Genomic DNA, 17,220 nt, shown 5'->3' with positions numbered 1-17,220 from the left:
TGGGCGTTATCATGTGTAGCCCCAATTCTATTGTCACGGAGCAAATGTTGAGACAAGGATTCCTTCCCAAGCAAGGACTAGGAAAGAATAATCATGGAATTCGGGAACCTATACAGCTGCAACCCCAATCAGACAGAACAGGCCTTGGCTTCCAAAACCAAAACCTTTTTTCATAAGGGCCACTGATCCCCCCAGCCTACAGGCGGATAAGATCACCTGGAAATCAGATACCCCCGTCTGGATAGATCAGTGGCCCCTCCCAAAAGAAAAACTAGAGGCTGCAACTAAATTAGTTCAACTACAATTAGACGTGGGTCATATAGAGCCCTCTAATTCACCTTGGAACACACCAATATTTATAATCAAGAAGAAGTCTGGGTCATGGAGGTTACTCCATGATCTTAGAGCAGTCAATAAAACCATGGTACCCATGGGGGCCCTTCAGCCAGGCTTGCCTGCCCCCGTAGCAATCCCCGCTGGGTTTCATAGGATTGTCATAGACCTTAAAGACTGCTTCTTCTCCATACCATTAAACCCTGAAGATTGTAAAAGATTCGCCTTCACTGTCCCTGTCATTAACTGTATAGGCCCGTCTCTTAGGTTCCAATGGAGGGTCCTGCCACAGGGCATGGCCAATAGCCCTACCCTTTGCCAAAAATATGTTGCTCAAACGGTAGACCCCTTTAGATTAAAATACCCACATCTCTATATAATCCATTACATGGATGACATCTTAATCGCAGGCCCTTCAGAATTAGAATTAGTAAAGGTATCTGATAGTCTAGTTTCAGCCCTCCAAAAGAGAGGCCTGCAAGTTTCACCAGAAAAAGTCCAAACTACCCTCCCCCAACTTTTCCTTGGGTTTGAGCTACATTTTTCTCAGGTAATAACCCAGAAAGCCCAGATACGTACCGCCCATCTTAAGACATTAAATGATTTCCAAAAACTTCTAGGGGATATTAATTGGCTACGTCCCTATCTGAAATTAACTACAGGGGATCTTAAACCCCTCTTTGACATTCTAAAAGGAGACTCGGACCCTTCCTCACCACTCTCCATAACAAAGGAAGGTGAGACTGCCTTACAGAAAGTCAATCAGGCAATATCCACTCAAAAGATTGGATACTATGACCCCGCAAAAAAACTCTGGCTTCTCATTTTTTCCACAACCTTTTCTCCCACCGGTTTGCTATGGCAAGGAATGCCCCTGTTCTGGATCCATAGCTCAGCAACTCCTAATAAAATACTTGCCACTTATCCCATACTTGTATCAGAGATTCTACAAGAAGGAAGGACCCTCTCCATAAAAATTTTTGGGAAAGATCCCGACCATATTGTCTGCCCATACACCAGCACAGAACTGACGCAACTCCAACAAAGGAGTGACGCTTGGGCTATTGCCACTATTTCTTATCAAGGGACGTTGAACAACCAATACCCTCCAGATAAACTTATTAAGTTCCTTACAGAAAATTCAGTTACCTTTCCACGTATAACCAAGACTAGCCCTATAAAAAAGGCTCATCTAATATTTACTGACGGCTCTTCATCAGGGACAGCTGCAGTCACAATAGACTCAAAACTCACTTCCTTTCACACGCCTTATGCATCTGCTCAACTTGTAGAATTAGCCGCTATCCTCTGGGTATTCAGGAATATCCCCGGTCCCATGAACATTTATACTGATAGTGCATACATTGCCAATTCTGTTCCACTGCTTGAAACTGTTCCTGATATCAAGCCCTCTACTAATGCTTCCCCTATGTTTGCTCAACTACAAAATCTGATTCAGGAAAGAAGTCACCCCTTCTTTATTTGCCACATCCGTGCATACACTGACCTTCCTGGTCCCCTGACAGAAGGAAATACGAAAGTAGATCTGGCCACCAAACAAGCTCTCTTAGCTACAAGTGAATTAGCCTCTCCTGTTGACCTAGCCACTGAGGCGCACAAGATGCACCACTTAAATGCTCACACCCTACGACTCCTATATAAGATCACAAAAGATCAAGCAAGACAGATAGTTAAACAATGCCCTGGCTGTTTAGTACACTTACCTGAACCACATTTAGGAGTCAATCCACAGGGACTGATACCTGGAGAGCTTTGGCAAATGGATGTCACCCATCTTCCATCGCTTGGTAAATTAAAATACATCCATGTGTCCATTGACACTTTCAGTGGGTTCCTTTGCGCCTCCCTTCAAACTGGAGAAGCCACTAAGCATGTTATCAGCCATGTCGTGGCCACCCTGGCTATGGCACCAAAGCCTAAAATTTTTAAAACAGATAACGGCCCTGGATACACCAGCTCCTCATTCAAACAGTTCTGTGCACACATGGGTATTAAACATATCACTGGCATCCCTTATAACCCCCAAGGACAGGGTATAGTGGAAAGAGCACATCAGACTCTAAAGAGAATGATTAATAAACTACAATCAGGCCCTGAATTACTATACTCACGAGCTGGCAACCAGAAGACCGTCCTTAATCATGCGCTTTTTGTGCTCAACTTCCTAACGTTGGATGATAATGGGAAGTCAGCAGCAGACCGTCTCTGGCACCCCTCTACATCTGATACTTATGCTCAGGTCAAATGGAGAGATCCACTCACCAACAAGTGGTATGGTCCTGACCCTGTTCTAATTTGGGGAAAAGGACACGCATGTGTTTATGACTCCCAGGCCCAGAATGCCAGATGGCTCCCTGAGCGCCTGGTCAAACCCTTTCAACCACCCAGGGAAAAACCCTGAGAAAAGCCCCTTCTGCTTTCTTACAGGTACAGATAGGCCAAGGAGCCTGAGAAGCTTTATTCCCTGACCCCGGACCACCATCCCAACACTCGGCAGCTCCAGAGGCCCAACGCAGGGGTAATGTATTTTTCTCCCCTTCTTATTGCAGCTGTTGTCATCATAATAGCGCTTATTCTCCTTATTAGCTTCTGCTGCTGTTGTCCAAACACATCAATTCCCTGCCCTGCTTAGTATATTAGTTTACCGCTATGCAACTCATTTTTTTTATCCTCCTTCTAGTGACCCCCTCAGCACTACCCTCTCCCTACCAACTACTCAACTATACTTGGGTAGTGCAAAATTCCTGGGGAGACGTGGTATGGAGTACCTCAAAAATCTCCACCTCTGATTGGTGGCCCACTCTATACCCGGATCTTTGTAAATTGGCTCTAGGGGCACCTCACCCATGGGACCTAGAAGATTATCATAACCAAAATGCTCCCCCTAACAGAGATGCCTGGAGTCCCGAAGCCACAACCGCCCTGGGAGAGGCTGGCGGTTGTGGAGCACATGACAGACGAAGTATGTTAAGGACTGTCTCCTTTTATGTCTGTCCCGGGACCCATAGAAATCGTTCCTTGACATACAAGTGTGGCGGTCCTACTGAATTCTTTTGTCGATCGTGGGGCTGTGAAACAACCGGAGACGCCTACTGGCACCCCTCCTCCTCATGGGACTACATCACAGTCGCAGCCAATTATACACATCATAGGGTAGACTCAAAAGGCTGGAGAAAAATATCAGCATGCCAACACTCATGGTGCCACCCCCTTAGAGTCAGTTTCACTGATGCAGGAAAAAAATATACCTCCTGGGGAAGAGGAGTAACCTGGGGGTTGAGATTATATAAGATACGCTATGATGATGGACTTCTATTTACTATTAAACTCCTTAAGACCCCCCCTATCATCACTGCTCCTGTAGCCATAGGCCCCAATGTAGAAATGAGACCAAACAGGATTCCAAATAACCCTAACAACCCTGCTCATAGGCTGCCACTTACAACGTCCTCCCTCCTCCTACGGACTTGACCCCTTTGTTCCGTCCCACTATGCTTTTGGGACCATCCCCTCCAACCTCCATGGTACTTAACATTATCAATGCTTCCATACAAACTGTTAATTCCCTTAATCTGTCTTCCTTTGAAGAGTGCTGGGTATGCTATTCCTCCGTTCCCCCCTTTTATGAAGGCCTAGCACATTTTGGGAACTTTACTTATACTAATGACACCTCCTCACTAAGATGGGGTGCAGAAGAAAACCAAGGACTGACCCTTAGCAAAATTACAGGTTTGGGTACCTGCATCCTTGGGCCCAGTATGCTCCCCCCTTTGCCACTTGTGGATATTTGTAATAATACTATAGTTGTCTCTCCTCAGTCCTCCTATGCTGCCGCCCCCAAGGGCTCTTACTTTGCTTGCTCTTCTGGCCTCACCACTTTTATTGTTACTTCTACCTTCCTCACCTCTCAGGATTACTGTGTAATGGTTGCCCTATTCCCTCACGTTACTATCCATCAAGTGGATGACTTCCTTAATATTTGGCAGAGGGCAGGCACAGAAAAAGTCAGAAATAAAAGAGAGCCCTTAACTGCACTGACCCTGACTGTTCTCCTGGGACTAGGAGTTGCAGGTGCGGGAACAGGTATTGCCTCTCTCATCCAAAACGAAAGACAGATTACCCAACTTAGTGCTACTATTGACAAAGACCTGCAAGAATTGCAGACTGGATTGCAACATCTTACTGAATCTGTTGCCTCATTAGCTGAAGTTGTTCTACAAAATAGACGAGGACTTGACCTCCTTTTCCTACAGCAGGGAGGCCTATGCGCAGCCCTAAAAGAAGAATGCTGCTTTTACTCCGATAAATTAGGCCTTGTAGAAAATAGCTTACAGAAGGTTAGGGATAGCCTAGAAAAAAGAAAGAAAGAGAGGGAACAACAAGAATCCTGGTACCAAAATTGGTTTTCTACCTCTCCTTGGCTTTCCACCCTTCTCCCTAGCCTTCTCGGGCCTATTATAGGTCTCCTTCTACTCATCTCTTTTGGCCCCTGGGCCTTTAATAAACTAACATCTTTTGTAAAAACCCAAGTAGATACAGCAATTAGCAGGAAGAATCACATATACTACCATCGCATACAAGACCAAGAAGAAGGCAAAGCTGAAAACATCGAACCCCTGCATTTTAATGACCACCTCTTGAAGAAATCCAGACTTCGGCGGGCAGCAGAAAGAATTCGAAAACTTTGCCCCTGTTTTCAAAAAACCTGACAATTGTTCACCCTACTATAACTCCCTTATACATGCACAGTTTGCTTTGTAATACCATTTCATATCCCTTCTCCAGAGACATATTGTATCTCTGTGATATTAGGACCTTGTGTTATGCTATCAATTGTATTCCTAAGAATTGTAATTCATGAATTGATACTGAGGGTGCATTGGCACTCGAAACTACTTTTTAATATTCTAAGAGTACTTCATGTATTGCTTTGAGACGATTCTTTGTTTTTGGTTAAGCCTGATGCTTTTAAGAAATCACCCTCCCCTTACCCCTCTTTCCCTGTACCCCTCATGGATCCTGACAATCTGTTCCTTGCCATTTTTATGAAAAACTTTGACCTCTGCAATATGTAACCCGGGTATCTTTGGGAAAGGTTTAAAAATGAGCCACGGCTATAAGACCATTGTGATGCCATGACGGGCAACCTTGAGTGATCGATCTATCCATCTGAGACAGGGGTTGGCGTGGCAATCCCACAGGTGGTATGGACAATCCCAATGACCTAAGACAGCGTCCAATGGCCAGCTACCTCCAGGCTGTACTCGTGAGTGTTAAGACACCTGCACCAGCCATTACACTCCCGGTATTGCTGGAAATGGGTCACGAGGCCTGAGTGCCTCATTATTAAAGAAAAATGGGGGACATGTCAGGAACCTTCCCCAACCTTTCCCCTTGCTCTTCCCCCCTCTTGAACAAACCCAGGTCACCACGGCCCTGAGGCTGATGATTTCTGAAAAATGTCAAGACATACAGTTCCCAGAACTGATATGGAACAGACAAAACTACGTTGTTCCACCCCGTCCTTGGGCCCCTAACCGTCTCATAATCTGCACCTGGTAAATGTTACAAAAATATTTGACTCATCTATCATGTTACCCAATCCTTATGCATACATGGCATTGCGGTTTTCTGCCTATATATTCTGTAACTGTAAGCCAATAAACGAGACATGCTTCACCGTCGCTTTGAGTAGTCTACCCTCTCTCTCTCCCTAGATCCTGTTCCCGGGCTGTCTTAGCCCCCGCAGGCTTTTGCCTTAATTTCGGTCTATGTCCTTCTTTTTTTGACCCACATTGAAGACCTGCTGGACAGGTCATGGAATCACAATTTTAGAAATGGAAATGTAGTTTCCTAGTGGTCATGGAGCTCAAGTCTCTTATTTAACATGTGAGGAAACTGAGGCTCAGGGAGTTTAAAGTGATAATAAAAAGTCATGAAGGTAAGAAATGAACAGCAGAGTAAAATACCACTTGTTTAATGTTACTTTATTACAGTGTCTTTTCCCTACCCCATCCAACCCCCCCCCCTTTTTTTTTAAGAGTTAATATATTTAGCTATAGGTTAGAAGATTGGAGTATGGAAATATACACACACATATATCCACAAACATACACACATATATAATGAACACATAGAGGTAACATGATAGTATTAACAGGATCTGTTTGAATCTTGTCTCTGCCATTTACAACTTGTATGCACTTGAACAATATATTAACTCTACTAAATTTCCTTGAGTCTCAGTGACTTTCTCTGTAAAATATAGAAATAGAAACCCTGAAATATCCACGATGCTGTGACTCTACTTGAAAACAAATAGTTCTCAGACTCTTATTCTCTGTGGAGCAAACATGATTGTATCATTCCCATTTTACAGACGAGGAAATTGAGGCAAACACAGATTAAGTGACTTGCCCAGAGTCCTAAAGCTGATGTTTGAAATCACTTGCTGATTCAAGGGAGGTCCGACAGTGTTATCCACTGAACCAGCCAGCTGCCAATAATTTTAGAAAAAGTCTACATCTATATGTAATTGAATTCAACAAGCATTTATGAAACCTCTAATATGAGCAAATCATCTTTTTTCTGGGAACCAGGCATAGGATGAAGAAAAAGAAAATAGTTTCCGAACTAAAAGAATTTGCTTTTGATTGTTTGTTTGTTTTTAAGTGTAGGCTCTCTATTTCCAGATTATTTGTACTTCTAGTATATATAGGGCTAGTCAGCAACCTAGTCCTACCTTGATCTCCCATTAACACTGACTGCAGGAGGGAAGCTGCAGGTAGATTATCTCTATGTAGATGCTTTACCTTCATGAACATGTTAAATCCCGATTTAAGTAGATTCCGAGGCCCGAAGATGCATTCAATATCGCCAGCATCTGGTCACAACTGGTTCAGTATCTCCTCTGCTTCAGCAATGGCTTATAGGATGCCTGAAAGGTAAAATGTTATGGCATAAGTGAAAGATATGTGTCCAATTGATCTACTGGAATAACCATCCACAAATTAAAATTTGGGGGGGAGGTAGGGGAAGAGGGCAGGAAAGAGAAGTCAACAATTTCCCAAGCCAGATAGAAAGCAACCATTTTAGCTTCTATAATCTTGAAGAATAAAATATAATAGTTTAATACTTACCTGAAGGCAGTCTCAATCTTTGACAGCAGCCCTTGGTATCATGCTGAAGAGGGCCTGAATGGATCTCTCTATCCAGTAATTTATTTACTGATTTACCTAACCCTCCATTGACTCATTCATTATCTATGTATAACTTAATGCAGCTATTCATTCTCTTCTGCCTATAAATCTCTTTTCTACCTATAAATCTCTTTTCTTCTTCTAAATCACTTTTTTTTTTACCTATATATCTCTTTTCTACGTATGTATCGCTTTTTTTCATATAAATCTCTTTTCTAACTATAAATCGCTTTTCTTCCTATAAATATATTTTCTACCTATAAACTTTTCTACTATAAATCTATCTTTTCACTTATCTACCCATCATTATCTATTTAACTATGCATCAAGTGTATCCATTCGATTTATTTGTTTCTCCTTTCTATCCCATCTATCTATCACCAGTTATCTATGTATCTAGTTTATTAGTCTATTTGTCCACTCATCCATCCTTCTATTCACATTTCCTTCACCCTTTGCAGTCAGGATCCAACTGGGTTATTGGGGAGAGAACATCACCTTTAAGTCAGAAAACCTTGGGTGTTCTCAGGCGTGTCACAATGGGCATGACACAATGAGGTCTCCATGGAGAAGGTAAGCAAAGCAAATGCTCATCAGATGAGGATAGTGCTCAGCCTGTATGTGGAGTTTTTTCTTTTAAAAAATTGTTTCAGGAAAGCTTTTTATTTACAAAACATATGAAGGGGTAAGTTTTTAACACTGACCCTTGCAAAACCTTCTCTTCCAACTTTTCCCCTCCTTCCTTCCACCTCTTCCCCTAGATGACAGGTAATTACATGTTAAATATGTGAAAATATATGCTTAATCCAATGTATGTAAAAATATTTATCCAATTATCTTGGTTATGCATAGATTTTCTTCCTAGTTCTTTTTGTAGACATCATTTTCCCCAATAGAATATAAACTTTAAGGGCAAGACCATTTTGTTTTTATCTTTATGTCTCCAGGGTCTAGTGTAATATAGGACCACTAGTTAATATGTAATATAGGTTTGCTCCTTGTTTAGTTGTGCTTTGCTGATTGAGTAGTCTAAGGAAGATGGATGAGGTGGGCTACCAGATGAATGATACGTTCATAAAAGACACAGGGACCAGAAACTGGGGACATGAATAGAAGCAGACAGCGGGAAAGGGAGCTAAGCCCACATATTGCTCTTGGGATGGAGCCTAGGGTTTGGCTGAAAAGCAGAAGGAGCTAGGGCCGCGGTTAAAAACCCAGACAGCTTCATTGAATAAATAAATAAAACAAAAAGTTGGTTTTATGAAAAAGCCAATAAAATAGACAAACCTTTGGTAAATTTGATCAGAAAAAAGAAAGAGAAAAATCAAATTGTTAGTCTTACAAATGAAAAGGGGGATCTTTCCACCAATGAAGAGGAAATTAAAGAAATAATGAGTTACTTTGCCCAACTTTATGCCAATAAATTTGATAACTTAAGTGAAATGGATGACTTCCTCCAAAAATATAGGCTCCCTAGATTAACAGAGGAGGAGATAAATTGCTTAAATAGTCCCATTTCAGAAAAAGAAATAGAACAAGCTTTTAATCAACTCCCCAGGAACAAATCCCCAGGACCAGATGGATTCACATGTGAATTCTACCAAACATTTAAAGAACAATTATCCCCAATGTTATATAAATTATTTGAAAAAATAGGGGATGAAGGAGTCCTACCAAACTCCTTTTATAACACAGACATAGTACTGATACCTAAACCAGGTCGATCGAAAACTGAGAAAGAAAATGATAGACCAATTTCCTTAACGAATATTGATGCTAAAATCTTAAATAAGATATTAGCAAAAAGACTTCAGAAAATCATCTCCAGGATAATAAACTATGATCAAGTAGGATTTATTCCAGGAATGCAGGGCCAGTTTAATATTAAAAAACTATTAATATAATTGACCATATTAATAATCAAATTATTAAAACCATATGATCATCTCAATAGATGCAGAAAAAGCTTTTGATAAAATCCAACATCCATTCCTACTAAAAACTCTTGAGAGTATAGGAATAAATGGACTATTCCTTAGAATAATCAGTAGCATATATTTAAGACCATCAGTAAGCATAATATGCAATAGAAATAAACTGCAACCTTTCCCAGTAAGATCAGGAGTGAAACACCTTGCCCACTATCACCATTACTATTCAATATAGTACTAGAAACGCTAGCCTCGGCAATAAGAGCCGAGAAAGAGATTCAAGGAATTAGAGTAGGAAATGAGGAAATCAAACTATCACTTTTTGCAGATGACATGATGGTATACTTAGAGAACCCCAAAGACTCTGCTAAAAAGCTACTAGAAATAATTCAAAATTTCAGCAAAGTGGCAGGATACAAAATAAATCCACATAAATCCTCAGCATTTTTATATATCACCAACAAAATACAACAGCAAGAGATACAAAGAGAAATTCCATTCCAAACAAATGTTGAGAGTATAAAGTATTTGGGAATCCATCTACCAAAGAAACGTCAGGAATTATATGAGAAAAATTACAAAACACTTGCCACAAAAATAAAATCAGATTTAAATAACTGGAAAGACATTCAGTGCTCTTGGATAGGCTGAGCGAATATAATAAAGATGACAATACTCCCAAACTAATCTATTTCTTTAGTGCTATACTAATCAGACTCCCAAGAAACTATTTCAATGACCTAGAAAAAATAACAACAAAATTCATATGGAAGAATAAAAGGTCGAGAATTGCAAGGGAACTAATGAAAAAAAAAGTCAGAGGAAGGTGGTCTAAGTGTACCTGATCTTAAGCTATATTATATAGCAGCAGTCACCAAAACCATTTGGTATTGGCTAAGAAATACACTGGTAGATCAGTGGAACAGATCAGATACAAAGACAAAAAAGGGTACATCTATAACAATCTAATCTTTGACAAACCCAAAGACACCAACATTAAGGGATAAATATTCATTATTTGGAAAAAAACTTTTGGGAAAACTGGAAATTAATATGGCAGAAATTAGATATGGATCCACACTTAACACCATATACCAAGATAAGATCAAAATGGGTCCATGATTTAGGCATAAAGAGTAAGATAATAAATAGATTAGAGGAACAGAGGATAGTCTACTTCTCAGACCTGTGGAGGAGGAAGGAATTTATGACCAGAGGAGAACTAGAGATCATTATTGATCACAAAATAGAAGATTTTGATTACATAAAACTAAAAAGTTTCTGTACTAACAATACTAATGCAAACAAGATTAGAAGGGAAGTAACAAATTGGGAAAACATTTTTAAAAGGAAAGGTTCTGACAAAGGTCTCATTTCCAAAATATACAAAGAATTGACTTTAATTTATAAGAAACCGAACCATTCTCCAATTGATAAATGGTCAAAGGATATGCACAGCCAATTCTCAGTTGAAGAAATTGAAACTATATCCACTCATATGAAAGAGTGTTCCAAATCACTACTGATCAGAGAAATGCAAATTAAGACAACTCTGAGATACCACTACACACCTTTCAGATTGGCTAAGATGACAGGAACAAATAATGATGAATGTTGGAGGGGATGTGGGAAAACTGGGACACTAATACATTGCTGGTGGAGTTGTGAAAGAATCCAGCCATTCTGGAGAGCAATTTTGAACTATGCCCAAAAAGTTATCAAAATGTGCATACCCTTTGACCCAGCAGTACTACTACTGGGCTTATATCCCAAACAAATACTAAAGAGAGGAAAGAGACATGTATGTGCCAAAATGTTTGTGGCAGCTCTTTTTGTTGTAGCTAGAAACTGGAAGATGAATGGATGTCCATCAGTTGGAGAATGGTTGGTTAAATTATGGTATATGAAGGTTATGGAATATTATTGCTCTGTAAGAAATGACCAGCAGGAGGAATACAGAGAGGCTTGGAGAGACTTACATCAACTGATGCTGAGTGAAATGAGCAGAACCAGAAGATCTCTGTACACTTCAACAATAATGTATGAGGATGTATTCTGATGGAAGTGGAAATCTTCAACATAAAGAAGATCCAACTCACTTCCAGTTGATCAATAATGGACAGAGGTAGCTACACCCAGAGAAGGAAAACTGGGAAGTGAATGTAAATTTTTTTTAATTTAATTTTTATTTTATTTTATAATTATAACTTTTTTCTGACAGTACATATGCATGGGTAATTTTTTACAACATTATCCCTTGCACTTACTTCTATTCAGATTTTTTCCCTTCCTCCTCCAACCCCCTCCTCCAGATGGCACGCAGTCTTATACATGTTAAATATATTACAGTATATTCTAGATACAATATATGTGTGTAGAACCGAATTTTTTGTTGCACAGGAAGAATTGAATTCAGAAGGTAAAAATAACAGTTTACACCCATTTCCCAGTGTTCCTTTTCTGGATGTAGCTGATTCTGTCCATCATTAATCAATTGGAATTGGATTGGCTCTTCTCTATGTTGAAGATACCCACTTCCATCAGCATACATCCTCATACAATATCATTGTTGAATTGTATAATGATCTTCTGGTTCTGCTCGTTTCACTTAGCATCAGTTGATGTAAGTCTCTCCAAGCCTCTCTGTATTTCTCCTTGTTGGTCATTTCTTATAGAACAATAATATTCCATAACCTTCATATACCATAATTTACCCAACCATTCTCCAAATGATGGACATCCATTCATCTTCCAGCTTCTAGCCACTATGAAAAGGGCTGCCACAAACATTTTGGCACATACAGGTCCCTTTCCCTTCTTTAGTATTTCCTTGGGATATAAGCCCAGTAGTAGTATGGCTGGGTCAAAGGGTATGCACATTTTGATAACTTTTTGGGCATAGTTCCAAATTGCTCTCCAGAATGGCTGGATTCTTTCACAACTCCACCAACAATGCATCAGTGTCCCAGTTTTCCCACATCCCCTCCAACATTCATCATTATTTGTTCCTGTCATCTTAGCCAATCTGACAGGTGTGTAATGATACTTCAGAGTTGTCTTAATTTGCATTTCTCTGATCAATAGTGATTTGGAACATTCTTTCATATGAGTGGAAATAGTTTTAATTTCATCTTCTGAAAATTGTCTGTTCATATCCTTTGACCATTTATCAATTGGAGAATGGCTTGATTTCTCATAAATTAAAGTTAATTCTCTGTATATTTTGGAGATGAGGCCTTTATCAGAACCTTTAACTGTAAAAATGTTTTCCCAATTTGTTACTTCCCTTCTAATCTTGTTTGCATTAGTTTTGTTTGTGCAGAAACTTTTTAATTTGGTGTAATCAAAATTTTCTATTTTGTGATGAATAATGGTCTCTAGTTCTTCCTTGGACACAAAGTCCTTCCTCCTCCACAAGTCTGAGAGGTAAACCATCCATGTTCCTCAAATTTATTTATGATTTCATTCTTTATGCCTAAATCTTGGACCCATTTGGATCTAATCTTAGTATGTGGTGTTAAATGTGGGTCCATGCCTAGTTTCTGCCATACTACTTTCCAGTTTTCCCAGAAGTTTTTGTCAAATAATGAATTCTTATCCCAAAATTTGGGATCTTTGGGTTTGTCAAAGATTAGATTGCTATTTTTATTCACTATCTTGCCCTGTGAACCTAACCTATGCCATTGATCAACTAGTCTATTTCTTAGCAAATACTAAATGGTTTTGGTGACTGTTGCTTTATAAGATAGCTTTAAATTAGGTACACTTAGACCACCTTCCTCTCACTTTTTTTTTCATTAGTTCCCTTGCAATTCTCGACCTTTTATTCTTCCATATGAATTTTGTTGTTATTTTCTCTAGATCATTAAAATAGTTTCTTGGGAGTCTGATTGGTATAGCACTAAATAAATAGATTAGTTTAGGGAGTATTGTCATTTTGATTATATTTGCTGGGCCTATCCAAGAGCACTGAATGTTTTTCCAATTATTTAAATCTGACTTTATTTTTGTGGCAAGTGTTTTGTAATTTTGCTCATATAATTCCTGACTCTCATTTGGTAGATATATTCCCAAATATTTTATACTATCGACCATTATTTTGAATGTAATTTCTCTTTGTATCTCTTGCTGTTGGATTGTGTTGGTAATGTATAAAAATGCTGAGGATTTAGGTGGATTTATTTTGTATCTTGAAAATTTGCTAAAGTTCTGAATTTATTCTAATAGCTTTTTAGCAGAGTCTTTGGGGTTCTCTAAGTATACCATCATGTCACCTGCAAAGAGTGATAGTTTGATTTCCTCATTACCTATTCTAATTCCTTGAATCTCTTTCTAGGTTCTTATTGCTGAGGCTAGAGTTTCTAGTACTATATTGAATAGTAATGGTGATAGTGGGCAACCTTGTTTCACTCCTGATCTTACAGGGAAAGGTTCTAATTTATCACCATTACATATGATGTTTACTGACGGTTTTAAATATATGCTCCTTATTATTTTAAGGAATAGCCCATTTATTCCTATACTCTCAAGCATTTTTAGTAGGAATGGATGTTGGATTTTATCAAATGATTTTTCTGCATCTATTGAGATGATCATATGGTTTTTATTAATTTGATTATTAATATGGTGTGAATGTAAATTGTTAGCACAAATGTCTGTCTGCCCAGGTTACATGTACCTTCGGAATCTAATGCTTATTGTGCAATAAGAAAATGGTATTTACACACATGTATTGTATCTATGTTATATTGTAACACATGTAAAATGTATGGGATTGCCTGTCATGGGGGGAGGGAGTAGAGGCAGGGGGGATAATTTGGAAAAATGAATACAAGGGATAATATTATAAAAAATATATATTAAAAAAAAAAAAAAAAAAAAAAAAAAAAAAAAAAAAAAGGACTTCCCTGAAGCTGAAGTCTCTCCTGGAACAACATCTTCCTTTCTTGGAAAGTAAATTGTTGCCTATCTGTCTGTGTGAATGCTTGGTGATTTCTTCTTGAAGGGAACTACAGACTACTATGTACTATGGGTTTGCATATGTATCTTCAGTGCCCACATGAATGCGTGGAAAAGAGCAGGTGCTATAATGTTTTCTTTGATAAAATGCTTTCTAACCAATTATGTCATGCCCCAATCCTCTCCATCCCCCAATACCCTAAAACACACACAGCATCACCACCAATTAAAAAAACAACACAATCCTCTAGTCATTTCTTAAATCAGCAGAATGTCTTTCCCTGAGCAGGAGCAGGAGGACAAACTAAAACCACAACCCCCAGGGATCACGGGGGTGGGGGGAGGGGTAAAGCACAATCTCTATACTTAGTCCTATCTCATTATCTATCCTATGAATCCTCCTCCTTTCAAGATTTCTCTCTTTTCAAAATAGTCCCATCACCTTTCGGTCCTTTCCCACTTAAGGACTAGGCCAGCAGCTAGTAGCTAGCACCTAGAAGCTAACAAGTAGCACCGAATTAGAGAGCTACTCAGACGGAGAACACCATCTCCCAGGAACAGCTCCACACACGGTTACTTCTGTTACACTCACTGCCGGCTTAGCCCAGATACTGAAGCAAGCCCCGGAACAAGGTTGGATACATTGTAACTCCAGCAGCTGCCTCTAACCATTTTGTGAACCGAACGCATGGAAAAGGTTAGATACACTATGCACCCTCTACAAACAGAAGGGGAGAGATTCGGGAGGGGAGGAGGGAGCAGGGAGGGAAGGAGGATGCAGTTTGGTGAGCAAAATTTAGCAGGAGAATAGTTAAATGCTGAGTAATTTCCCCTGCAGTGTAAACACGGAGCTGGGTGGATTCTGCCAACTGCACAGTATTTTTATCCTATTTAATAAACAACGATGACTAGCTGCGGGTGTTACGGGGTTCCGTGGCTTTTCGCGGCACAACTCTCTCTAGACTACGACAAAGAAGAGCTTTTTGACCTTTTATCCGGAGAGATTCCCAAAGGGCATCACCCAGCACTTGCAGAGCCACTGAGCTTTTCCAGCGTCTTCGGCTCGACTTCCACTCAACACACACAATTAGCACTCTTACACACACACACACACACACACAAACACACACACACACACACACACACACACACACACACACACACACACACTCTTTCCTTAAGGGGCGATGAGGGTCGGGAGGAGATGCTGAGGAGGAAAAAGAAGAACGTGAGGCCACAGTGGGAGTCCTCTGTGGCCACCAGATTCGCTAAAAAAAGAGGGCTTCCAGGTAATATAAGAAAAGCCTCCATCTAATCCCTTCCGGCCTTCAATGATCCCCATTTCGCGTCTCTCTCTCCTAGCTACAATTTGCACCCAGCTCCACCACCCTCAGAATGCAGACGCGCCTCCCATCTCCTTCCCCCCCCCCCCCCCCCCCCCCCCCGCTTCATGTCTCAAGTTCACGGTTAACTCCACACAGGTTGCATTCTTCCCCACAGGGCCTAAAACGGTCTCGGACGGTTTCGGCTGAAGTTTGCTCGCAGATTACTTCCAAAGAGAGCAAAAACCGCCGAGCCTCCAGGAAAGCCGGGAGGGAGGAGAAAAGGGGTTTGGAGAGGGAAGGGGAAGAAGAGCAGGTAGCGCCAGGTGTGTAAAGGAAGGTTTAGAAAACTGGAAAAGCACCCTCCCGGCTAAAAGCGTCTGCACCCAAGAAACGTGCGCACTCGAGACACACACACACACACACACACACACACACACACACACACACACACACACACACACACACACACACACAGAATGCAGTGTGTAGGCAACCACAGCTCCACCACCGCCTGCATCAGCACTGCCACTCACTTCTCCCATTCCTCCCTCCCTCCCTCCCTGTTCCCCGCCCAGAAGGACTCCCTACACCGGAGGGGAAACAAGAACCTCGTCCACCGCTCTCCCCCACCTCCCCCCCACACCAGTGCCCAGCAATGAATGAATGGGGGCTCTCCATCCATCCCCGCCAGCACACACTTACAGGCTACGTAGGCGACAAAGGCGATGACCACTAGCAGCTTCATCCTCCTCGGGTTGACCGCAGTCAGCAGACGTAACAGCGGCACCTTACTCACCATCCCTGGGAGCAGCGCGAGCCCAGGACCCTGCCGCGCGCGCGGGGACCCGCCTGCTGCCCAATACGCGAAAAACCTGGGAAGGCTCATGTGAACTGATGCAAAGTAAAGAGAGCAGAATCAGATCATTGTACACAGTAATAGCAATGGTATATGGTGATCAGCTGTGAATGACAGCTCTTCTCACCAGTACGATGATCCAAGATAGCATTTTCATTATGGGTCCTTTGGAACTCTCTGCCTCCAGAGAGAGAACTGATGAGCTCTGAATGCGAATTGAAGCAGATTTTTTTTCCTGCCGGCCCCCTTTGCCCCACTCAGAAAAGGCTTATTAGGGTAGGAAACTACACTCTAAGTCAGCCTGCACCATGCTCCCGGCAGGGCGGCAGCGGCCCGAGTAAACTCCTCCCTCTGCCTCCCAGCCTCGGAAGCTCCGCCCCTCGGCCCCAGAGGCTTCCTGCCCATAGACACCAATACACAGGCGCAATGTTAGCTCCTCCCTCTCCTTTACTTCCCTCTCTCGCCATTGCTAGCAGGCGCAGGAACTATCTCTTCCCCCTGCCCCTCCGGTCATCAAAGAATGTTGGGGGCAGGTTGGGTAGAACTTCAACTGGTGCACGCATGCGTAGAATAGCGTTTCTAGACCACGCCTTCTC

General features: G+C 41.1%; 1 long non-coding RNA gene across 1 annotated transcript in view; it reads right to left on the bottom strand.

Moving 5' to 3' along the window:
• The window catches only part of LOC141560892 (uncharacterized), a 121,133-nt gene extending 104,176 nt beyond the window's left edge, over positions 1–16,957 (bottom strand). The window contains exon 1 of the long non-coding RNA XR_012487875.1: positions 16,471–16,957. This is a non-coding gene — a long non-coding RNA (uncharacterized LOC141560892). The remainder of the gene's footprint in view (positions 1–16,470) is intronic.
• Between the last annotated feature and the right edge of the window lie 263 nt (positions 16,958–17,220).

Source organism: Sminthopsis crassicaudata, chromosome 3 (genome assembly GCF_048593235.1).
Source record: "Sminthopsis crassicaudata isolate SCR6 chromosome 3, ASM4859323v1, whole genome shotgun sequence".
NCBI classification, from domain to species: domain Eukaryota; kingdom Metazoa; phylum Chordata; class Mammalia; order Dasyuromorphia; family Dasyuridae; genus Sminthopsis; species Sminthopsis crassicaudata.
Note: the sequence above shows the minus strand (reverse complement) of the source record. Positions and strands in the feature narration are given on the sequence as shown.